Genomic DNA, 24,666 nt, shown 5'->3' with positions numbered 1-24,666 from the left:
ACAAAATGAGTGGGAAATATCAGAGAGGGTGACAGAACATGAGAGACTCCTAACTCTGGGAAACGAACAAGGGGTGATGGAAAGGGAGGTGGGCAGGGGGTGGGGGTGACTGGGTGATGGGCACTGAGGGGTGCACTTGATGGGATGAGCACTGGGTGTTATGCTGTGTGTTGGCAAATTGAACCCCAATAAAAAAATAATAAAGTTCATAGACCTTTCTCTGCACCCCCCCCCCAAAAAGACAGAAGCCAGAACCCAGCGGAGGCCATCTTTGAGGTCAAATTTCTATTGTCAGTTGAGAAGTAAGATAGCAACTCCTAGCTGCTCCTGTTTTTATAGCTGTATTAATCTGGTAATGATATCACTAAAGACAGCCTAAGTTTGATGCTTGCTCAGTCGGCAGCTTCATATTTTCGGATCCACTCCCACGAGGGTCGGCCAGGTCCTGCCAGCTCCAGCCTGTGGCATCCTGCGATGGTTTCCCTTTATCTCAGCCCAGTTCACCTACCGCAACCCTGTGGTTGAGGGGAGGCGTCTGACCCATCGCTCTGGGGAAGACAGATCCCTCAGGGTCAGCCCCAGGTCACGTGGCTCAGCAAGCTCACTCCAGGCTGGGGAAGCTCACACTTAGGGACTGAGAAGCACGGGGCTTGTCTGCAGCCTAAGACTGGAGAACTCCTGTGCACAATATTCACTCTGGAATCGCTGGGCTTGCATCGCAGTTTGACGTCTCCTTCTGCCCCATTCTGCTTCCTCCTGCTCCCTTAATAACTGTTAATTCCTAAAAAAATACCTTGCACCCCAAATTCAGTCTCGGACTTAGCTTCTGGAAAACCCAGTGTGCAACAGTTAGTATCAGATGTGGTAAGGACCCGGAACAGGTGATGAGATGGGGTTTTGTAGCTGGAACTCCCCTGTAACGAAGACATCAATGTGGCTGGTGGGAGAAGCAGGCACAAACTCACTGTGGCTTATTGCAGTGGTCTGCCTTGGGAAAGGTGCAAGCACCAAGTGTTTGAGACACAGAGGAAGTAGAAGCAATAAGCATTCAAATGAATGAATTGTGTTGCTATTGCTAAGCATCTTAATGACTTAGAAAGATAATAAACAGGTAAATGAAATTAGGTATGAAAGCCAGAAGGCCTATTGTATATAAAGAAACATTTGCCCGATGTTTACAGCAGCATTATCAACAATAGCAAAACTAGGGAGAGAACCCAAGTGTCCATGGACACATGAATGGATAAAGATGTCATCTACATGCAATGAAATATTACTCAGCCATCTGAAAGAATGAAATCTTGCCATTTGCAAAGACTTGAATGGAATGAGAGAGTATTATGCCAAATGAAATAAGTCAGAGAAAGACAAATAACATATGATTTGACTCATATGTGGAATTTAAGAAGCAAAACAGATGAACGTAGGTGGGGCAAAAAAGAAACAGAGAGACAAAACAAGAAATAGACTCTGAGCTACAGAGAACACAGTGATGGTGACCAAAGGGGAGATGGGGGGAAGAGGAACCAGGTTATGGGGATGAAGGAGCACACCTGTTATAACGAGAACCCAATGGTGTAAGGAAGTGCTGATTCACTGTATTGTACACCTGAAACTAATATTACAGTCTATGTTAACCAACTGGAATTTAAATAAAAACGTGATGTCTCTATTGTGTTCCATTGATCTATGTGTCTGTTTCTGTGCCAGTACCACAGTCTTGATGACCACAGCTTTGTAGTACAACCTGAAATCTGGCATTGTGATGCCCCCAGCTATGGTTTTCCTTTTTAAAATTCCCCTGGCTATTCGGGGTCTTTTCTGATTCCACACAAATCTTAAAATAATTTGTTCTAACTCTCTGAAGAAAGTCCATGGTATTTTGATAGGGATTGCATTAAACGTGTAAATTGCCCTGGGTAACATTGACATTTTCACAATATTAATTCCGCCAATCCATGAGCATGGAATATTTTTCCATCTCTTTGTGTCTTCCTCAATTTCTTTCAGAAGTCTTCTATAGTTTTAGGGTATAGATCCTTTACCTCTTTGGTTAGGTTTATTCCTAGGTATCTTCTGCTTTTGGGTGCAATTGTAAATGGGATTGATTCCTTAATTTCTCTTTCTTCAGTCTCATTGTTAGTGTATAGAAATGCCATTGATTTCTGGGCATTGATTTTGTATCCTGCCACACTACCAAATTGCTGTATGAGTTCTAGCAATCTTGGGGTGGAGGCTTTTGGGTTTTCTAGGTAGAGTATCATGTCATCGGTGAAGAGGGAGAGTTTGACTTCTTCTTTGCCAATTTGAATGCCTTTTATTTCTTTTTGTTGTCTGATTGCTGAGGCTAGGACTTCCAGTACTATGTTGAATAGCAGTGGTGAGAGTGGACATCCCTGTCTTGTTCCTGATCTTAGGGGAAAGGCTCCCAGTGCTTCCCCATTGAGAATGATATTTGCTGTGGGCTTTTCGGAGATGGCTTTTAAGATGTTGAGGAATGTTCCCTCTATCCCAACACTCTGAAGAGTTTTGATCAGGAATGGATGCTGTATTTTGTCAAATGCTTTCTCTGCATCTAATGAGATGATCATATGGTTCTTGGTTTTTCTCTTGCTGATATGATGAATCACATTGATTGTTTTATGAGTGTTGAACCAGCCTTGTGTCCCGAGGATAAATCCTACTTGGTCATGGTGAATAATTTTCTTAATGTGTTGTTGGATCCTATTGGCTAGTATCTTGTTGAGAATTTTTGCATCCATGTTCTTCAGGGATATTGGTCTGTAATTCTCCTTTTTGGTGGGGTCTTTGTCTGGTTTTGGAATTAAGGTGATGCTGGCCTCATAGAACGAATTTGGAAGTACTCCATCTCTTTCTATATTTCCAAACAGCTTTAGTAGAATAGGTATGATTTCTTCCTTAAACGTTTGATAGAATTCCCCAGGGAAGCCATCTGGCCCTGGACTTTTGTGTCTTGGGAGGTTTTTGATGACTGCTTCAATTTCCTCCCTGGTTATTGGCCTGTTGAGGTTTTCTATTTCTTCCTGTTCCAGTTTTGGTTGTTTGTGACTTTCCAGGAATGCGTCGATTTCTTCTAGATTGCCTAATTTATTGGCGTATAGCTTTTCATAATATGTTTTTAAAATCGTTTGTATTTCCTTGGTGTTGGTAGTGATCTCTCCTAGAGAACCCAGAAGTGAACCCTGAACTTAATGGTCAACTAATATTCGACAAAGGAGGAATAACTATCCACTGGAAGAAAGACAGTCTCTTCAATAAATGGTGCTGGGAAAATTGGACATCCACATGCAGAAGAATGAAACTAGACCACTCTCTTTCACCATACACAAAGATAAACTCAAAATGGATGAAAGATCTAAATGTGAGAGAAGATTCCATCAAAATCCTAGAGGAGAACACAGGCAACACCCTTTTTGAACTTGGCCACAGTAACTTCTTGCAAGATACTTCCACGAAGGCAAAAGATACAAAAGCAAAAATGAACTATTGGGACTTCATCAAGATAAGAAGCTTTTGCACAGCAAAGGATACAGTCAAAAAAACTAAAAGACAACCTACAGAATGGGAGAAGAGATTTGCAAATGACCTATCAGATAAAGAGCTAGTTTCCAAGATCTATAAAGAACTTCTTAAACTCAATACCAAAGAAACAAACAATCCAATCGTGAAATGGGCAAAAGACATGAAGAGAAATCTCACAGAGGAAGACATGGACATGGCAAACACACACATGAGAAAATGCTCTGCATCACTTGCCATCAGGGAAATACAAATCAAAACCACAATGAGATACCACCTCACACCAGTGAGAATGGGGAAAATTAACAAGGCAGGAAACCACAACTGTTGGAGAGGATGCAGAGAAAAAGGAACCCTCTTACACTGTTGGTGGGAATGTGAACTGGTGCAGCCACTCTGGAAAACTGTGTGGAGGTTCCTCAAAGAGTTAAAAATAGACCTGCCCTACGACCCAGCAATTGCACTGTTGGGGATTTACCCCAAAGATTCAGATGCAATGAAACGCCGGGACACCTGCACCCCGATGTTTCTAGCAGCAATGTCCACAATAGCCAAACTGTGGAAGGAGCCCTGGTGTCCATCGAAAGATGAATGGCTAAAGAAGATGTGGTTTATGTATCCAATGGAATATTACTCAGCCATTAGAAACGACAAATACCCACCATTTGCTTTGATGTGGATGGAATCGGAGGGTATTATGCTGAGTGAAATAAGTCAATCGGAGAAGGACAAACAGTGTATGTTCTCATTCATTTGGGGAATATAATAGTGAAAGGGAATATAAGGGAAGGGAGAAGAAATGTGTGGGAAATATCAGAAAGGGAGACAGAACATAAAGACTCCTAACTCTGGGAAATGATTGGGCTGGTGGAAGGGGAGGAGGGCGGGGGGTGGGGGTGAGTGGGTGATGGGCACTGAGGGGGACACTTGATGGGATGAGCACTGGGTGTTATTCTGTATGTTGGTTAATTGAACACCATAAAAAAATTTAAAAAAATAAATAAATAAAAACTTGAAACTACAAAAAAAAAAAAGGACCTTTATTTCCTGCCATAAGGAAGGCAGAGAAGGATGACCAAGCCCAGCATCCCATTGTTGGAGTTGTTAGAATACAAAAAATGGTTAAAACGCCCAGTTAACACAGACCTGTTATGTCATGTTTAGGGCTGTCATTGGGAGAATCTGGGCCCCTGATACCTGAGATGGGGATATCTGGATAGATGACCTTAAATGTTGGCTCCCTGAATTCCCCAAATCTGCAGGAATAGCTCATGCCTTCCTGTTAAGAGCTAGTGGTTTCTCATGAATGCATAAACATTTCTCCTGAAGACCAATACATGCCCCCCTTGGAGTCTGCTCCCCATTTCTTGCCCTGGCAGTAGATCTGTCACGGTGAAGTTACAGAAGAATCCAGTTTGAGACGTACGGGCTTTGATATGGGAGGAACAGGAACACAGCCCCAAGGAGTACCCAGAAGGAGCAGAGGAGGAGATGGCAGACGGGATTGTGAGCACTCAACCATTAGCTGAGGCCATAACTGAACATGAAAGAGTTTCTTACTCAGTAGTCTTCTGAGAGGAAGCATTGAAGACTAGCCAGGATAGCAAGAAATTAGGCAAATTTACTTTTAGGATGGGTGTAGAACCATAAAAAACATCATGGCTCAAACTGAGTGAAGTTGAATAATTCTTACGGTGGACATTAGTGGTGGATTGAGAGGCTCGGGAAGTAGGCCCAGCAAAAATGATATTCTCTTTATAGTTGGTATACTTCCTGATGACCATGTTTGGGGGCACTTGTGGGCAAGTCACGGAAGCCTGGTCATTTGGTATACACCTGGAAGGAAAAGGTTGGGAAAATCAGACAAGGACTTCCAGGGCAATCCTTTGTGGGTTTTCCTCCTCCTCCTTCTTCTTCTTCTTCTTCTTCTTCTTCTTCTTCTTCTTCTTCTTCTTCTTCTTCTTCTTCTTCTTCTTCTTCTTTTTTTGAGTTCGATTTGGGGGGGGTGCAGAGAAAGGTCTATAAACTTTATTATTTTTTATTGGGGTTCAATTTGCCAACACATAGCATAACACCCATTGCTCATCCCATCAAGTGCACCCCTCAGTTCCCATCACCCAGTCACCCCCACCCCCTACCCACCTCCCTTTCCATCACCCCTTGTTCGTTTCCCAGAGTTAGGAGTCTCTTATGTTCTGCGACCCTCTCTGATATTTCCCACTCATTTTGTCTCCTTTTCCCTTTATTCCCTTTCACTATTTTTTTATATTCCCCAAATGAATGATACCATATAATGTTTGTCCTTCTCTGATTGACTTATTCCACTCAGCATAATACCCTCCAGTTCCATCCATGTCGAAGCAAATGGTGGGTATTTGTCGTCTCTCTTTTTTTTTAATAAACTTATTTTTATTGGTGTTCAATTTGTCAACATACAGAATAACACCCAGTGCTCATCCCGTCAAGTGCCCACCTCAGTGCCCGCCACCCAGCCAGCCCTACCCCCACCCCCCTCCCCTTCCACCACCCCTAGTTCATTTCCCAGAGTTAGGAGTCTTTCATGTTCTGTCTCCTTTTCTGATATTTCCCACTTATGTTTTCTCCTTTCCCCTTTATTCCCTTTCACTATTTTTTATATTCCCCAAATGAATGAGACCATATAATTTTTGTCCTTCCCCGATGACTTATTTCACTCCACATAATACCCTCCAGTTCCATCCACATCAAAGCAAATGGTGGGTATTTCTCATTTCTAATGGCTGAGTAATATTCCATTGTATACATAAACCACATGTTTATCCATTCATCTTTTGATGGATACCGAGGCTCCTTCCACAGTTTGGCTACTGTGGACATGGCTGCTATAAACTTCGGGGTGCAGGTGTCCTGGCGTTTCACTGCATCTGTATCTTTGGGATAAATCCCCAGCAGTGCAATTGCTGGGTCATAGGGCAGATCTATTTTTAACTCTTTGAGGAACCTCCACACAGTTTTCCAGAGTGGCTGCACCAGTTCACATTCCCACCAACAGTGCAAGAGGGTTCTGCTTTCTCCACATCCTCTCCAACATTTCTTAATTCTTGCCTTGTTAATTTTCCCCATTCTCACTGGTGTGAGGTGGTATCTCATTGTGGTTTTGATTTGTATTTCCCTAATGGCCAGTGACGCGGAGCATTTTCTCATGTGCTTGCTGCACATGTGTATGATTTCTTTAGTGAAATTTCTGTTCATGTCTTTTGCCCATTTCATGATTGGATCATTTGTTTCTTGGGTGTTGAGTTTCATAAGTTCTTTATATATCTTAGATCCCAATCTTTTGGTATTGGTTAAGACCTGATTTGTGACCCAATATGTGATCTATTCTGGAGAAAGTTCCATGTGCACTTGAGAAGAATGTGTATTCAGTTGCGTTTGGACGTAAAGTTCTGTAAATATCTGTGAAATCCATCTGGTCCAGTGTATCATTTAAAGCTCTTGTTTCTTTGGAGATGTTGTGCTTTGAAGATCTATTGATTGTAGAAAGCGCTAGATTCAAGTCACCAAGTATAAGTCTATTATTATCTAAGTATGTCTTAACTTTGGTTATTAATTGTCTGATATACTTGGAAGCTCCCATATTTGGGGCATAAATATTGACGATTGTTAGGTCCTCTTGTTGGATAGATCTTTTAAGTATGATATAGTGTCCCTCTTCATCTCTCACTACAGTCTTCGGGGTAAATTTTAGTTTATCTGATATAAGGATGGCTACCCCTGCTTTCTTTTGAGGACCATTTGAATGGTAAATGGTTCTCCAACTTTTTATTTTCAGGTTGTAGGTGTCCTTCTGTCTAATATGAGTCTCTTGTAGACAGCAAATAGATGGGTCCTGCTTTTTTATCCAGTCTTAAACCCTGCGCCTTTTGATCGGGTCATTAAGCCCATTCACGTTCAGAGTTACTATTGACAGATATGAGTTTAGTGTCATCATGATACCTACTCAGTCCCTGTCTTGTGGATTGTTCCCTTGGACTTCCTCTTTCTATTACAGAATCCCCCTTAATATTTCTTGCAGAGCCAGCTTGGTGGTCACATATTCTTTCAGTGTTTCTGCCTATCTTGGAAGCTCTTTATCTTTCCTTCTATTCTGAATGAGAGCCTTGCTGGATAAAGTATTCCTGGCTGCAGGTTCTTCTCATTTAGTACCCTATATATGTCCTGCCAGCCCTTTCTTGCCTGCCAGGTCTCTGTGGAGAGGTTCTGTTAATCTAATATTCTTCCCCATAAAAGTTAGAGATTTCTTGTCTCTTGCTGCTTTAAAGAACTTCTCTTTATTTTTGGAATTTGCACATTCCACTATTAAATGTCGAGGTGTTGAGCGGTTTTTATTGATTTTAGGGGGGGATCTCTCTGTTTCCTGGATCTGAATGCCTGTTTCCCTTCCGAGATTAGGAAAGTTCTCAGCTATAATGTGTTCAAAAACATATTCTGGCCCTCTGGCCCTTTTGGTGCCCTCGGGAACCCCAATTATACGTAGATTTTTCCTTCTGAGGCTGTCATTGCCTTAGCCCGGCTCCTCGTGGGCTCCTCCGCCTTGGATGTTTTTTTATTTCTTTATTATTTATTTTTCTGTCTTCTAACCTTGATAGAAGCACAAACTCTTCTCACTGTAGCCTCCCAGCTGTTCTCTCTTTAAATCTCAGACCGAGTTCATAGGTTTTCAGGATGATTTGAAAGTTATCTAGGTAATTTGGTGGGGACAGGTGACTTGGGGATCCTACTCTTCAGCCATCTTGCCCCCTCCCTGGCTTCTGTCTTGTAAACAAAGAATTTCTGTCAACTGAGGACATCACAGGATAGAAGTCCTGGGGGATTTATAATACATGAATTGGATTATCACTCCCTACCCTCAAGTAGGGGTGCAGAAGGCACACTCTGCAGGGAGGCATTGCATCGCAGAGGCACAGGCCAACCTCTGGGAAGCCCTGGAGGGTAGACCCATGGCAGGAGGGTGCAGAGAGTCAGATGTCCTCCCTCATTTCAGAGGCAAGAAGCCTCCAGGGCAGCAAAGTCGAGAAAGCTCTCTACCGGATGGCCCCACAGGCCCCACAGCTCAAACCTTTTGGATCAAAAAATTCTGCTCCATTCTATAGAAATGATGCTAGTTTGGGTTCTGCTGACTGTTATTTGAACATGGGATCACTTAGATCAAAACGCATGGGCAGGGATCCCTCGGTGGTGCAGCGGTTTGGCGCCTGCCTTTGGCCCAGGGCGCGATCCTGGAGACCCAGGATCGAATCCCACATCGGGCTCCCGGTGCATGGAGCCTGCTTCTCCCTCTGCCTGTGTCTCTGCCTCTCTCTCTCTCTGTGTGACTATCATAAATAAATAAAAATTAAAATAAAAAAAATTAAAACGCATGGGCAGCCCAAGAATGCTCCACTTTATTTGTGTAATAGATTCCGTGTCTTGAATTAGATGAGGATGTGAGTTAAGCCTCCAGAGAGTCATGGGCCTTCACCTAATTCCTAGGACAGAACTAGGAATAATCCATGGAATCACAGGAGCACCAGCAGAGCCAGCACTCATAACAGACTGCATGTTGCAGCCTTAAAGGACACACCAGTCACTACCAGGAAGGGGTAGCAGTGTGAGACAAGAAGGTATGTTGGGGACCAGGAGCTGTTTTCTGACCTGTCCACAGTCGACCCTGGAAGCATCACAGGTAGGGGTGGAAGTCACCCTCTTAGCTCTCTCCAGGGGAAAGTGCTGAAAGAGTCAGGGCTGATCGTGCCCTGGAGAAATACCCAAACCTCTCAGGGATCATTGGATTTGTAGTCCTGGTGGTTAATTCCTGTAAAAATAAAATGTTCCTCCTAGCTTCTCATCATCATGGAGACTTGAAGGGATCACATAAATGGATATTTGACTCAAGACTGCTCTGTCATAAGCCCACTGGGACCCAAAGACTCCACATGGTTATTTCCTCAGTTCCTCAAAGTTATATTGAGTAGATATGTTTGGCCAATGTCAGAATCTGCACAATAACATGTAGAAAAATCCAGGAGTGCCTGGGGAGCTCAGTTGGTTAAGCATCCAACCCTTGGTTTAAGCTCAGGTCATGATCTCAGGGTCGGGGATCAAGCCCCAAGTCAGCTCCATGCTCGGCAGGGATCTGCTTGGGATTTTCTCCCTCCCTCTCCCTCTGTTCCTACCTCCCATCAAATAAATAATAACATCTTTTTTAATAAGAGAAAAGTCCAAGCAGAAGCCCCTTTAGCTCTCTGGTTCTATCACAAATCAATCAAAAGCAATGCCTCAATCATATAAGCATCTCTAAAGTCTTGGAGAAATTCAGGGTAAGGATACATACTTGGTTTCCTTGTTTGGCCACTGATGAATGTAGACACATTTTAGAAAGTAAGAGAAAAGTAGTTTAAGTTTCATCAGGTGGAAATTCTGTTTACCCCTCATGTGCATGAAAACCTGGCAGTATATCACTGCAAGCATCTGTGACCTCACCCCACTGGCGAACAGCTGTGTCACAGCGAGTGAACCTATCAAGTCTAGATGAGAATTAGAAACAACCCTATGAGCAAGAGAACTTCTCACTAACCTCCCACTCTTTCAATGCTCTAAACTCAGGCTGCAAACTGGTTCCTAGGGAGAGCATCGAAACAAGAAGGCACAAGACAAGCTGGATCCTGCAGAAGGAAAACAAGTGCGTCCAGCCTGTGGTGCAAGCCCAGGCCAGAGCACCCACAGCAGGGACCAGGAAACCGCTCTGGGGACACAGGCTGTCCAGTCCACATCCATCCCACCAGAGGGAGCAAGAGTCAAGTCCTGGCAGAAGCCCAAGAAAGAATTTGTGCAAATGTGTCTGGAAGTTCTGATAGCAGGCAGAGGAGGAGGGAGTCCAGGAACAAAGGGTTTGCCCTCTGGGGCTGCTTCTTTGGCAAGCCAGCCTGCAGCCTGAAACCAGCAGGGGAATTCCACCCGAAGTCCACTGACACTTCCAGTCCGTGGTGGCCCTCTGAGGAAAAAAAGCCATAAAAAATTTGGAGCCAGAGTTTTCAGGATTTAGGGAGAGTTAGAGCAACTCATCCTTCACTTCTGGGCAATGAGAATCAACCCTTAGATACAGTGCACAGCAATTCCCAAAAGAGAATGCAAGGCCACTACAAATCGGCTGACCCTCCCACCAGGCAAGACTCTGCTCTGACTGTGGCTGACACTTCAGTTCTTCCCATGCTGCTGTTCTTCCTGTTGGGGACTCAGTGTGACTCTTCAGTATATGCCACACACCCTGACATCTCACATTTCTAACATTAATGTCTCCCAACCATACATTCTGAAGATGTGGTCAGTAGGATGGATGTCCCCATTAGGTAGTTCAAGCAAGTTTTACAAAGCCTCCTTTCCATAGGTTCCTGGTTTACTACAGCTATGATTAGTCATCAGGATCCCTGTTGACAATCCCCAGCATCAGATGAGTTTTTGCCTCTGCCCATGGATATCTATCAGCCTGGTTTACCAGGGGCTTAACCCACAGTTTCTCCTTGACTTAAAGAAGAGGATTTTATACCCCTCACCACCAACACTCCACTCCAGCTTATCCCCAAATGATGAAAATTCCTAAACTTGTAGACATTGGATACTCAAAGGGGAATCATCCATCAATGCACCATCCAAATGAGGGATGTGTGGAAGTCTAGAGAAAGCCCTTTCTCTAGCAAGAAATAAAACGATTCTTTCCATTTCAAACAGAAATATTTGCTACTTACAAAAAAAAAATAACCATTTTTAAAGTCAGGCAGGTAAAATTCTTGTTTGAAAAAACCTAACTCCAAGCCGTCCTTGGATAGGGGTCTACATTGTTACTAGCCCCTGTAGGCCCAAACCATGAACCATAGCCACCAGAAGACCCTTCCCCAATTCCCACCATACCACTCCCTGTCAGGAAGACATAAAGGGAGCTCTGCCTTTCCTGGTAGTATAAACCAGACAGGGAAGGGGTCAGACCACAAACACCCAGTTTCTGTAAGTTCCACCCAACAGATCTCTATCCCCTCAACTGCTGTACATCACTTTACCAGAGCCAGCAACACTCTTGCTTATGCAGAGAGAGTTCAGGTCTAGCACAGCATCTGGCAAATAGGATGTATAAGTCTCTCTGAAAAAGATTCTCCAAATCCCATATTGGAGTAGTAGGAAATGCATAGGCCTCTATCCCTACCAATAGCTGGAAAAGCTGCCTGTCTACAAAGCTTCAGTCCTGGAGAGGATTAGAGCAACAGGGCATCTGGCAACTCGGAAAAGCCATAATTGACTGCTGACCCACCACCCAGGATAAGCCATTTTCTTAGCTCAAGAGGCAGATATGACAAAAGGTCATGAAGGAAGCTTCCTCCTGGCCTGAAGGGAGTTGATGTCAAGGTATATTTAGCATGCAGAAAAGGAGTGCTCCTACAGACCCAAAGAAACAGAATCCCAGAAAGAGTAATAAAGACAGAAAGGAAGAGGAACCCAAAGAAGCCTGGGAAGAACTAGAAATCAGAACTATTTCCCCTGCATCCTACTAGAATGGGGAATATTACTTGAATACAATGAGCCTGGGTTCCAGAGCTCACAATTGTGTAGTGCCTTGTTATTTTTCTTTTTTTAAGATTTTATTTATTTATTCATGAAAGACAAAGAGAGAGAGAGAGAGGCAGAGACACAGGCAGAGGGAGAAGCAGGCTCCATGCAGGGAGCCTGATGTGGGACTCGATTCTGGGGCTCCAGGATCACGCCCTGGGCCAAAGGCAGGCGCTAAACCACAGAGCCACCCAAGGATTCCCTAGTGCCTTGTTCTTTAAAAAGATTCGATTAAGGGACACCTGGATGGCTCAGAGGTTTAGTGTCTGCCTTTGGCTCAGGTCATGATCCTGGGGTCCTGGGATCGAGTCCTGCATCAGGCTCCCCACAGGGATCCTTCTTCTTCTTCTTCCACCTGTGTCTCCCATGAATAAAGAAATAAAATCTTAAAAAAAAAGATTAGATTGAGAAAATGAGACATGTGCCATCTATGATGGAAGATGAGGCATTTTGTCTTCAAGTCCCAGGAATGTTTAAAATCAAGAATCAATGACTAAGAATGGCTATTATCAAAAAGATGAAGGTAGCAGATGCTGGTGAGGATGCAGAGAAAAGAGAACCCTAGTGCACCACGGATAGGAATGCAATTTGGTGCAGCCATCATGGAAAACAGTGTGGAGGTTCCTCAAAAAAATTAAACATAGAAATACCATATGATCCAGCAATTCCACTTCTGAGTATATATCTGGAGGAAATGAAATCACTATCTCAAAGAAATATTTGTGCATGCTTATTACAGAAACTTAAGTGTCTATCAACACATGAGTGGCTAAGGAAACTACAGTATAGGGCAGCCCCGGTAGCGCAGCGGTTTGGAGCCGCCTGCAGCCTGGAGTGTGATCCTGGAGACCCAGGATCGAGTCCCACGTCAGGCTCCCTGCATGGAGCCTGCTTCTCCCTCTCCCTGTGACTCTGCCTCTCTCTCTGTGCATCTATGAATAAATAAATAAAATCTTAAAAATAAAGCATTACACCAGCATTTTTTTAAAAAAAGGAAACTACAGTATATGTATACAATGGAATGTTATCCAGCCACTTAAAAAAGGAGAAAATTCTGCCATTTGCAGCAACATGAATAAGTCTTGAGGCCATTATGCTAACTGAAATAAGTCAAGAAAAACAAATACAATATGATCTCACTTATATATGGAATCCTAAAAAAAAAAAAACAAAACCATATTCATACAAACAGATTGCAGACTAGTCTAGTTTGCCAGGTGGGGGAAATGAGTAAATGTAGGTCAAAGGGTACAATGAAGTTCTAGTTTAAAAATAAAAGATTTTATTTTATTTTTTCATAAGAGACACACACACAGAGAGGCAGAGACAAGGCAAAGAGAGAAACAGGTTCCATGCAAGGAGCCTGATGTGGGACTCGATCTTGGGACTCCAGGATCACACCCTGGGCTAAAGACAGACACTCAACCGCTGAGCCATCCAGGCATCCCTGAAGCTCTAGTTATAAGAGGAATAAATTCTGGAATCTAATACAAAATATGGTGACAACAGCTGACAGTATTATATTACATACATGGAAGTTGCTGAAAGAGTAGATCTTAAATGTTCTCACCACCACCATAACAAAAAAAATGGTAATTATGTGAGGCAAAAAGATGTGTTAGCCTTAGGGTGGTGATCATTTCACAATATATATGTATCAAATCAGCACACTGTACACCTTAAATTTACACCATGTTATATGTCATTTTTTTCTCAAAGCTGGGGGGGTGGAAGATTCAATCACTAGAATGATATTTAAAAAATGATTAAGTAGTAAGCCAAAAAGATAAAATTGAATTATTAAAAAAAAACCTCAGGGACGCCTGGGTGGGTCAGTGGTTGAGCATCTGCCTTTGGCTCAGGTCATGATCCCGGGGTCCTGGGATCCACTTTGGGGAGCCTGCTTCTCCCTCTGCCTGTGTCTCTGCCTCTCTCTGTGTGTCTAATGAATAAATAAATAAAATCTTTAAGAAAAAAAAAGCTCACTTAGTCCAAAAATAGGGAGGTAGAAAAATAAAGAACATAAGAGGCAGAAAAAAAGAGTAAGGTAGTTGCCATCAACTAAATGATATCAATAATTACATTAAAAGTATGTAGTTGAAAGTCCCCAGTTTAAAGGCAGAGATTTTTTAAGATTAGCTAAGAAAACAAAACTAAACTATATGCTGCCTACAAATAAATGCACTTTAAATATGAAGACACAAATACATGCCTTAAGCATGGTATCTTTTTCCTTTCCAACACTCACTCAACAAAGAAAAGCTGGAATAGTTACCTTAATGTCCAACAAAACACCCTACAAAGAAAAGAGTATTTTCCAAAGTAAAGAAGGTCATTTCCTTAAATAAAGTGGTTAATTTGGGACTCCTGGGTGGTGCAGCGGTTTGGCACCTGCCTTTGGCCCAGGGCGCGATCCTGGAGACCCGGAATCGAGTCCCATGTCGGGCTCCCGGTGCATGGAGCCTGCTTCTCCCTCTGCCTGTGTCTCTGCCTCTCTCTCTCTCTCTCTGTGTGACTATCATAAATAAAATTTTTTAAAAAGTGGTTAATTTATTGAAAGAACATAACAATCTTAAATCTTTGTGCACCTAATAACCTACTTCATAAATTATCTCAGCAAAATAAGAAGAGAAACTTTTCCATTTTATAAAGGGCACTAAGATTGAAAGTTCCTATGATAAGAACAAGATGAGGGTATCTGCCTTCCTCACTTCTATTCAACATCATAGTGGAGGTTCTTATCAGTGTAATAAGATGAGAAGAAATGAAAGACTCCAATCTGTGAAAATAAAACTGTCTTTAATCATAGTGTGATCATCTATGTAGGATATATAATCAAATCCATTTTTTAAAGTATTAAAATACATGAGTTTATCAAAATTACAGGATACAAGATCAACATACAATCAATTTTAGAATGGTAAAAGAAATGGTAGTATATCTAACTATAAAGTACTAATCAGCAAGAAACAGTAAGAAGCTATTGATACAGATAACAATTTGGATGAAATTCAAGATTATGCTGGGTGAAAAAAAGGGAACCTCAAAAGAACACATTATATGATTTCATTTATGTAACATTCATTAAATAACATAATTGTGGATATGGAAAGCAGACCTGTGGCTGTGAAGAGAGAGTGAGAGAGAGAGCACGCCAGCTCCAAGTACAGTCAGTAAATCAACTATTTCTATTACCATTGCCTCCAGGATCGCCCAGTGTTTGATTCGAGCCACACTTTCTCCAGCCAGTGTCTGATCACTGCAGGGCAGGTGGAGAGAAACAAGAAGGCCTGGCCATTTCTGCTCAACATTGGACTCCTCCAGTGGAGAAATTTGCCATGGAGCTCCCTGGTGAGCTAGCCAAGTCTCTCTCAGACTTGGACCACAAGGTGAGGCTCTTCTTATCTAATCTACCTTCTTTTCCTTTCATGGGGATCAGACCTGTCTCATATTCCTATTGCATTTCTTTTTAAAATTATTTTTAATTGAAATTCAATTAATTAACATATATTGTATTAGTTTCAGAGGTAGAGTTCAGTGATTCATCAGTCTTATACAATACCCAGTGCTCATATCTATTCGCAGGTGACAAGTACAAACTACTACCCCTTAAAAAATAAATAAATAAAAGAAGAGAAACATACTAAGGAAAAAAATTATTGGCCCATGTTGGACATTTAGCAAAGATGTTATTTCAAGAGGAAGAGAAAGAGTGACAAGTAGCCTGAACAGATAGATGGTACAGCCCTGGAGAAGTGAATAATGACTCAAAAAAATAGGTAGATAGAATGCTAAGGATCACACTGACACAAGATGGCCAGTAAACACGCTCCTTGAGATATAAGCAGAAATAGTTTAAGGAAAATGGCCTGGAATCTTGGCAGTGGAAGTACATGGAATGAATGTAAAGATGTGTGATCCCCAGCCTCTGGGACATCATGGAGACATAACTTGCATAGATCCACCATGCAAAACCAAAAACTAGATGTAGCCAATTTTGCAGTTAGTCAGAATAGGAAGCCTAGTAAACTTGATTAGTGGGGCACCTGGGTGGCTCAATTGGTTGTCTACTCATGGTTTTGGCTCAGGTCATGATCTCAGGGTCATGGGATCAAGCCTCACCTCAGGCTCCTCACTCAGCATGGAATCTTGAGATTCTCTCTTTCTGCCTCTGCCCCTCCCCCAGCTCTCTCTCTCTCTCTCAAAATAAATAAAATCATTTAAAATATACACTTTATTAGCATTTAACATTTAGGAAAAGTTGACCCTTATTTAAAGATAAAGCCCACTGAGGTCTCATGTCAGTATAACCTTTAATATGAAGCATAGTATATGTGTATGCCCACAAGAGTTGCAATTCAGAATTAAATGAGACTTGGCCCTTGATTTATTCTCTAATCCATGACAATATTTGGTATATGGCCACAGGCCACTTCTAGTAAGAAAGTAATAGTGCAATTATGACTAGTTAATTTTGTAATGAGTTTACCTTAACTCATAATGTAACTACTATCTGGTGTAGTTAGTAAAATTAATTTTTAATAAAGTTTATGATACTACCAATATCAATAATAAAATGCACCAGGATATTTAGTTAAAAATATCTACAAGATGTTCTTTCATTTGAACCTGATTCCTATAAATAATCTGCAAAATTATTCCTCTCTATAATCCTCCAAAAATCTTTAAAAGCAATGAGCATGCTGTGGGAAAATGGTTAGAATCAACTGTTGTAGAACTTTATGATTAACCAAAAGCTTGCAACAATCTAGGGATAATTTATTCAAGAATCTTGGTAAGAACAGTGAGTTTTGTGGCTTTATAATTTGATTTATTCACATTTCTCCTCAGATCAGCCATAGTTTTGAAAACCAATAAATCATAGTAATCACAGTAAAATCAACAGTCTGGAATACACTAGAGAGGGAAGATGGAGTCAGGCCTCCTTCAGAGCACATTCACAGAGAATGGCCATGATTTTATCACCTGGTAGTTCCCTCCAAGAATCCATTCATAATACTGTAGTTTACCTTACTTGGAACCTTCCAATTGCTAAGAAGTCTTCCCCCGGGGCCTTTGCGGAAAACAATTAGAGACAATTATGTAATATTGTGGCTGCCTAAAGCAAAGGATAAGAAGTAGTGGAAACAATAGACTAACCAAAAAACTTAAAAGGAAAAGCTCACAGATAAGATGTCCATAGGGGCTCTAAAAAACTTTTAGTATGAAACTTGGGGCTCTTCCTGGGATTCTTTTAGATTCCTGGGAATCTGGGAGGCTGTTTGCCTGTGGCTGTCTGTCCTCACAGGGCTCTGCTCAGGAAAGACATAAGAAGGCCCTAAACTCTCACCTCTTACTCACTTTGAGTTTCTGTACAAGCAGAAAACGGAGTCATCAATTTCTTGGCTGAGTCTTGAAAGCATGTGCCCAAAACACACACAGAGCCACTTGGCAGATTGGGAGATTTAGAAGCTTATTGGTTCCAGGCATTTAAGGAAAATCTCTTTCAAATCATTAACTGACCACTAAGCTAACTAAGAAGAAACTTCGGTGGGCCCACAAGAAGAATAAAGGCCTTTACAAAATTGATTCTGAAAATTCACTGAGCAAACAAATAACAACAAAAGCAGCAAAAACAACAAGCCCTGAGGAGTGAAAATGAATCTGAATTCCAGAGTTGCCACATTACATTATTTTAAGTATTCGATTTGCAACAAAAAATTCTAAGACATGAAAAGAAACAAAAAAATATGGCCAACACACTGGACAAAACACAAAGCAAGCAAACAAACATAAAACTGTCTCTGAGGAAGCTCAGATATTGGACTTAGTAGACAAAGACTAAATCTGTTGTTTAGGGCTCAGTCAGTGAAGCATCTGTCTTCAGCTCAGGTCATGATCTCAGGGTCCTGGGATTGAGTCCCTCATGGGTTCCCTGCTCAGCAGGGAATCTGCTTCTCCCTTTCCCTCTGCTCTTTCTCTTTCTCTTTGTCTCAAATAAAATCTTTTTTAAAAATCTGTTGTTTAGGGGGATCCCTGGGTGGCTCAGTGGTTTGGCGCCTGCCGTCGGCTCAGGGTGTGATCCTGGAGTCCGGAAATTGAGTCCCACATCAGGCTGTGTGGAGCCTGCTTCTCCCTCTGCCTGTGTCTCTGTCTCTGTCTCTCATGAATAAATAAACAAAATATTTTTAAAAATCTGTTGTTTAAATATATTCAAAGAAGTAAAATAAGCCATATATAAAAACTTACAGGAAAGTATAAGAATGATATATTATCAAATAGAGAATATCAACAAAGAGATAGAAACTATTTTTAAAAAGAACTAAATATAAATTCTGGGGTTGAGAAGTACGATAACTGAAGAGGAGCCCAATTTGAGTAGACAGAAAAAAGAACCAACAAATTCACATATAGGCCAATTGAGATTACTTAATTTAAGGACAGAAAGAAAAAAATAAAGGAAGGTGAATAGAGCCTCAGAGTCTTGTGGGGCATCATCAACTGTGTCAACATTTGTAAAATGGCCAGTCAAGGAAAGGAGAGAGAGAAGCATTAAAAATATTTGAATAGGAGCATCTGGGTGGCTTAGTGGTTGAGCATCTGCCTTCGGCTCAGGGCGTGATCCCAGAGTCCTGGGATCGAGTCCCACATTGGGCTCCCTATAGGAAGCCTGCTTCTCCTCTGCCTATGTCTCTGCCTCTCTCTGTGTGTCTTTCATGGATAAATAAAATCTTTTTTAAAAATCTGAATATATATTGACCAACAACTTCCCCAAATTTGATGAAAATCCTTAATCTATATATCCAGGAAGCTCAAGCAACTCCAAATAGAATGAACTCACAGATGAGGTAAAAATATTCTAAAATTGATTGTGGTGATGGTTGAACAACTCTGGATATACTGAAGGCCACTGAATTGTCCTCCTTAACTGGAGTATGTTGTGTGTGTAAATCATGTAGCATGTGAATTATAGCCCAAAAAAAGAAGAGAATGTGGTACTGGAAGGCTCTACAACATGGATGAAGGTTGAAAACATAATGTTCAGTGTAAGAAGCCAGTCACAGAAAGTCACGTGTGACCTGAGTTTATTCATATGAAATGTTCCTAATAGTTTCATAGACACGGAAAGTAAATGTGTGGTTACAGGGACTGCGGGGTAGGGGAGGCAAATGGGGAGTGACTGCTGATGGGTATGGGACTCTTCTGTGTGATAAAAATGTTCTTCAGTCACATTGTGGTAATGTTTACAAAATCTTGTGAATTTACTAAAAATCACCAAACTCTATACTTGTAAAGGGTGGCTTTTATGGTTTATAAATGTTATCTCAATTCTGATTTTTAAAAATATTTTATTTATTTATTTGAGAGGCAAAGAGAACACAAGCAGGGGACAGAGGCAGAGGGAGAAGCAAACTCCTTGCTGAGCAGGGAGCCCAACAAGGGGCTCCATCCCAGGACCCTGGGATCAATGACCTGAGCCGAAGGCAGATGCTCCACGGATTGAGCCACCCAGTGGCTGCATATATCTTAATTCTTAACAAAGCAATCCCCTTTCCCCAAAATATATTCAGTGGTGGAATGTGTCTAAAACAATATTCATTGGGAGGCATTTATTACTTTGGAAAATGTTTTTCCCCCTGTTCTATAAATAGGCAAAGTTTCAAGGAAAAGAATTCTCAATATATAATTTAAAAGGCATGGGTAGTGTCAGAGGGTAGATTGTGTAGGATAGTTACAGGACAACTCCACACTTATCTCCAGGGATGCCTGGGATTCTGGTGCTGACACTTAGATCCAAAATAAGGCATTGAGCTGATGATTTATGATGTGCTGTTTAAAGTTCAGAGTCTGCTGGTGTCAGGCAGGACCCGTTTGTTGATTGATGGCTTATACCTTGGGTAACCAGTTGGACAGCCTGGCTTGGCTACGTGACTGAAAGAGCATACAAGACCCTGATGGAAACTTTTAAGTGCCTCTCCCAGAACAGAGACCTATCATCACACAGCTCTGAGCAATTCAATGTGGAGACAAAGTACATCCTTGTACAAATAAAGAGGACACTGGGGAGCTACGTCAGTGAGTTTCTCGCATTCCTAAGGCTTGTCTGCACTCTTTCTCCTTCTGTGCCATACCCTTTGTCTTTATTGATGGAGCTCTGGAAGGCCTGCTAAGTCTTCCAATTATGAAACCAAACTCACTCCTTGTACTGGTGACACACCTCTACTGCCAGCTGTTCTTCTACAAGATAAAGAGGGGGCAGCTTCAGAAATTCTGTTCAGTGAGGTCCCAAAGTCCTCTTAACCAATGTAAGCAGAGGGTAGTCCCATCCCTGGGCAGTGCCAACGTACCCAGCATTGTTCATGAAAAGAAATTGCCTGGGGGCACCTGGATGGCTCAGTCAGAGCATCTGACTCTTGGTTTCAGCTCAGGTCATGATCTCAGGGTCATGAGATTGGGCCTGTGTCAGGCTCCGCACTCACTGGGGGAGTCTGGTTGGGATTCTCTCTCCCTCACCCTGTTCCCCCCCCCCCATAAATAAATAATTTTTCTTAAGAAAAAATAAAAGAAATTGCCTCTCCCAACCTGGAAACTCAACCCTGTCCCCAGTTCAAACCACCACAACTGATGCGTTCTACAGACAAGTGTGCAGAAGCTGTATTTGTGAAAGAAAAGAACTTTCTTGGTGGGTTGGGAAGTAAGGATCAGGCCACCAAGCTCTGAATCTAGGAGTCTGCCTCTAATTACCAGGGCACATCATCTACCTTGTAGATTATAGATCTGAGTCAGAGACCCTCATAACCTTCCAAGACACTGCAACAAATTTATCACAACATCTTCCAATCATGTCTGAGTAGTTTCAGAAAGCTTTGGGGTTGAAATTTTCTGAAACAATTTACCAGAACATCCAGTTGAGGAAGCAAGATTCCCCTAAAACTCCTAACTCCACAATTCACAATGAGTCCTCTAGACCAACAGAGCTTTCCTCATACATAATCCTCTGTGTCAGGCTCAGTGCTCAAATTCCTCCAAATCTGCCCAGTGATAATGGATCTGGGCACATGCATCTGTTGTGCCCAAGATTGCAAATCCGAGAAACCACCGAGGAGCCGACACTGATGCAAGTACATGAGGGTTTATTAGCAAGCTTAAGCTTGGGTCCAAGTATACCTGACACAGCGGAGCAGAGACTTGGACCCCAAGATGGGTTACAGCTGGGTTTTTATGGGTTGGTCTAGGGGTAAGGTGGGGTTTTTCAGTAAAGGTGGGGGTGTGAGAATCTCCAGTAAAGAGGTCTCACGAGCTCTTGCTTCCTTATTCCAATAAGGGCATGCTTTGTGTTTTTTTTTTCTGTAGCCAGGGTAAGGTAGAGTTCAGTACCTGGTCACAGTGGCCTGGTCACAGTGGCCTGGTCACAGTGGCCTGAGATGGCTACTGTGCCAATGTTAAACTTCAATGGCCCTAATTCTCTCAGCCTCCACAGCATCTGCATCCTCACTGCTTTGGAGTAAGCTTCAGATGGTTCCCTCTGCTCTTCCTGAGCTCACCCTAGGAGAAGGTGTCCGGGGAAAGGCACTTCTCTTGGAGTCTAATACCAGACCCTCCCCTCTGGTTGCTACTTCATCATGCATTTGGTCATGGCGACCTGACTGTTATCCTTCCCACCCAAACGTAACCAGTGGGCAGTGGGCTTGCCCCCACCCAGCAGAGTTCCTGCTTGCCCCTGTCACTTCTTCCCATGGCCACATCCTGTACCACCTTCTGGCACCATATGACTCAGACTCGGGGATTCACACAGCAGCCTGGCCTCCCCCCGTCCCTGGTGCTAAGACCGACTCCCCAGGACACAGGCTCCTTCTAGGAGATCCTCACAACCAGTGAGGAAACTTCATCTGAGCTTTGCTTCTTTAAAATACCTTTGGCTCTTTCCCTGAAAGCTGACAGCACAGGCAACAGAGTCTCCTAACTCTTGTTTTTGTTCATTATGTTTGGGTGGGAGGGGGTCCAGGAGGCTTTTCCTTCAGGACCACCTGTGTCCCAGGAGGAAGTGGGGAGCTGACTCCCTGAGGGAGCTGAGGCTCTGGGGCCAGTCCTGGTCCCCACAGGGTGGTCACACCCAGCCAAGCAGGTGGAAAAGCTGAGAAGGACTGGAACACACACAATACAGAGCTAACTTGACTCGTCCTCACACATAAGTCATTTTTCTGCCCAAATGTCTTCCATGGGATGGTCAGTGTTGGCTCCGTGAGGCCACTTGGCTTCCAGCCAAAGTCTCACAAGGATGTCGGGCAGCCTGTGGTGTCCTGTGGCCACCGGTACAGACTCTGTGCCCTGAGCCCACGGGCGCCTTGCAGGGGGTGCGGAACAGACACACTGGCACTGAGATGAGATGGGGACACAACAGTCTGCTATATGCAAAACCATCGAAAATGGAGAGTTTAATGCAGGTCCTGTGTCCAGAGGGTGGACACTGTATAAAGTCCTCAATTTTCACATTATCAGTTGCTTTCATACTTCTGATTTATGATACTGAGTCTGTTCACTTCTTGAGTGTCTGGCAAGTCTTGAGAGTCTTATTTTGAGATATTCATGGAATTTTACTCCCTAAAAATGTATTTTTTAAAAAAAGTTATATCCAAGTATGAAATTACAGTATTGTTAAAGATGTAAGTTAAACACATTTTCAGATGTGTTTCTCAACAATTTGTGTGAATTACAAAAAAAAAATCAAATTTCTCATTATACCATTTGTTTCTGTTTCAGAAGCCTTGCTTTGTGGAAATATGAAGAGCTTCCCCAGTCCTGGGAAACACAGTGCCTCAGGTCTCACTCCCAACTGTTTGTGCATCAAAGTCTCAAGCGCCACATGGCAAGCGTTTGACTTCTTAACTTGTGCTTTTACAGAAAACAAACAGAATGAATATATTAAATGCAGCCGTGATGTGTTATTTATGATTATGTTTAAACAGATTACTTGTTTCTAGCCTGCTTCTAAGTACTTATAGTTCTCAGAGTCACCACAACTACGAAGCTTTTCTATTTGTAATTAATAAAAGTTGCTGTAGAGGGAAGCCCTGACTCTGCACTTTTTTCCTTTGATTTTTAACCAGATGCTGTTTCAGTGTTTACTAATAAATAAGGTGTAAGTTGATGAAAGAGTAGTGTTTTTATTTTCATTTCTTTACCTTGTTTGAGGATGTGTGTTTTTATAGGGGACAATCTATCTGGGGCAGTCCTCAGACCTGGAAGGATGAATTTGTGATGATACTGTTCAGTCACAGCATGTGATGCAGCCTTTCTGCCTGCTGCTGAGACGTGTGTGCTGCTGGGATAGTAGATGGCAAGAAAGGGACGATTGTCCTGATCACTCAGTTGCTCACAGGGGTCAGGTTGCCTCCTTTCTGGGAGCCTTAAGCTCGAGATTATTCACCAAAATATACTTTATCCTTTGCAATGGGATCTGAGGTCTTAGGAGGCTTCCTGGGGGCCATTGTCACTTAGCCAACCAAAGTCAATTGTATCTTCCTACTCCCAGATCCAGAGAAATTAAAATTTCTTGGGGTGCCTGGGGGGCTCCATTAATTAAGCATCCAACTCAGATGCTTAATTTCAGCTCAGATCATGATCTCAGGGTCGTGAGATCGACATCTGGCTCCCTGCTTCAGCAGGAGCTCAGATCCCTCTCACTCACTTGCTTTCTCTCTCACTCTCAAATAAATAAAATCATTAAAAAAAAAATTCCTTGGTGTTCTCTGAGTCTCTCCCTTACTGTCTCCACATTTATTTCCATTCTGCTTTTACTTGCAATGTTCCCACAATCTGCATGGCCTTTGCAGTGGGAAAGCATGTGAAACCCCTGGGCTTGGCCAGGTGGTACAGGACACTGCCCTGCAGAGCCTCCATGAGAATGTTAACGTTCAGAATCCACATGAAAGACACAGCTTGCTACAGAGCAAAATGATTCCCCGAATTTGTAGGTAAGTTGGTTTTCAATGCTCCCATCACTGCGGGAATAAAAGCCAGTAGGCCCCAGTTCTATGCTCCCTCAACATGGTAGAAGTCTTCCTCCAAGACACAGAACCTCAGTGGTGCCTCATGCAAGCATGGGAGGCCACAGGAACCATGCCCGCCTGCGACCTTACCCTGTGCAGACTCTACATGATTTATTCACAGCTTTGAGAGGCATCCACATGAAAGCAATCTTGTCTGGTGACCATGCCATTTTTGCCCATCTCTGAACTCAGATCAGATCCTCTGCTCTGCTCAAGCTCAGCTCCAGGCAGGTGCTTCCCCTTGAGATCCATGTCTGCAACTGTATTTTAAACTCAGCCTTCTTTCCACCTCAGCCTATCACCCTAACTCTGGACTAAGTACTTTCCTGTTCAATACTAATCTTTGTTCCCCTTGTCTCTTTTATCAATACCTGACCCTTGGCCAGGATGTTCCCTGCTGTGTTTTCCCATAGGACACTCACCACTCCAGCTCTTCCCAACTTCCTGGAAATAGTGGAGG

The 24,666-nt window shown here is 42.6% G+C and overlaps 1 long non-coding RNA gene across 1 annotated transcript in view; it reads left to right on the top strand.

Annotated features, from left to right (window-relative positions):
* LOC121500670 overlaps nucleotides 1-23,246 on the top strand; it is a 37,561-nt gene extending 14,315 nt beyond the window's left edge. Inside the window, exons 2-3 of the long non-coding RNA XR_005990433.1 lie at nucleotides 15,364-15,545; nucleotides 22,918-23,246. This is a non-coding gene — a long non-coding RNA (uncharacterized LOC121500670). The remainder of the gene's footprint in view (nucleotides 1-15,363; nucleotides 15,546-22,917) is intronic.
* The last annotated feature ends 1,420 nt before the right edge of the window (nucleotides 23,247-24,666 follow it).

This window comes from Vulpes lagopus, chromosome 10 (genome assembly GCF_018345385.1).
Source record: "Vulpes lagopus strain Blue_001 chromosome 10, ASM1834538v1, whole genome shotgun sequence".
NCBI classification, from domain to species: Eukaryota; Metazoa; Chordata; class Mammalia; order Carnivora; family Canidae; genus Vulpes; species Vulpes lagopus.
Note: the sequence above shows the minus strand (reverse complement) of the source record. Positions and strands in the feature narration are given on the sequence as shown.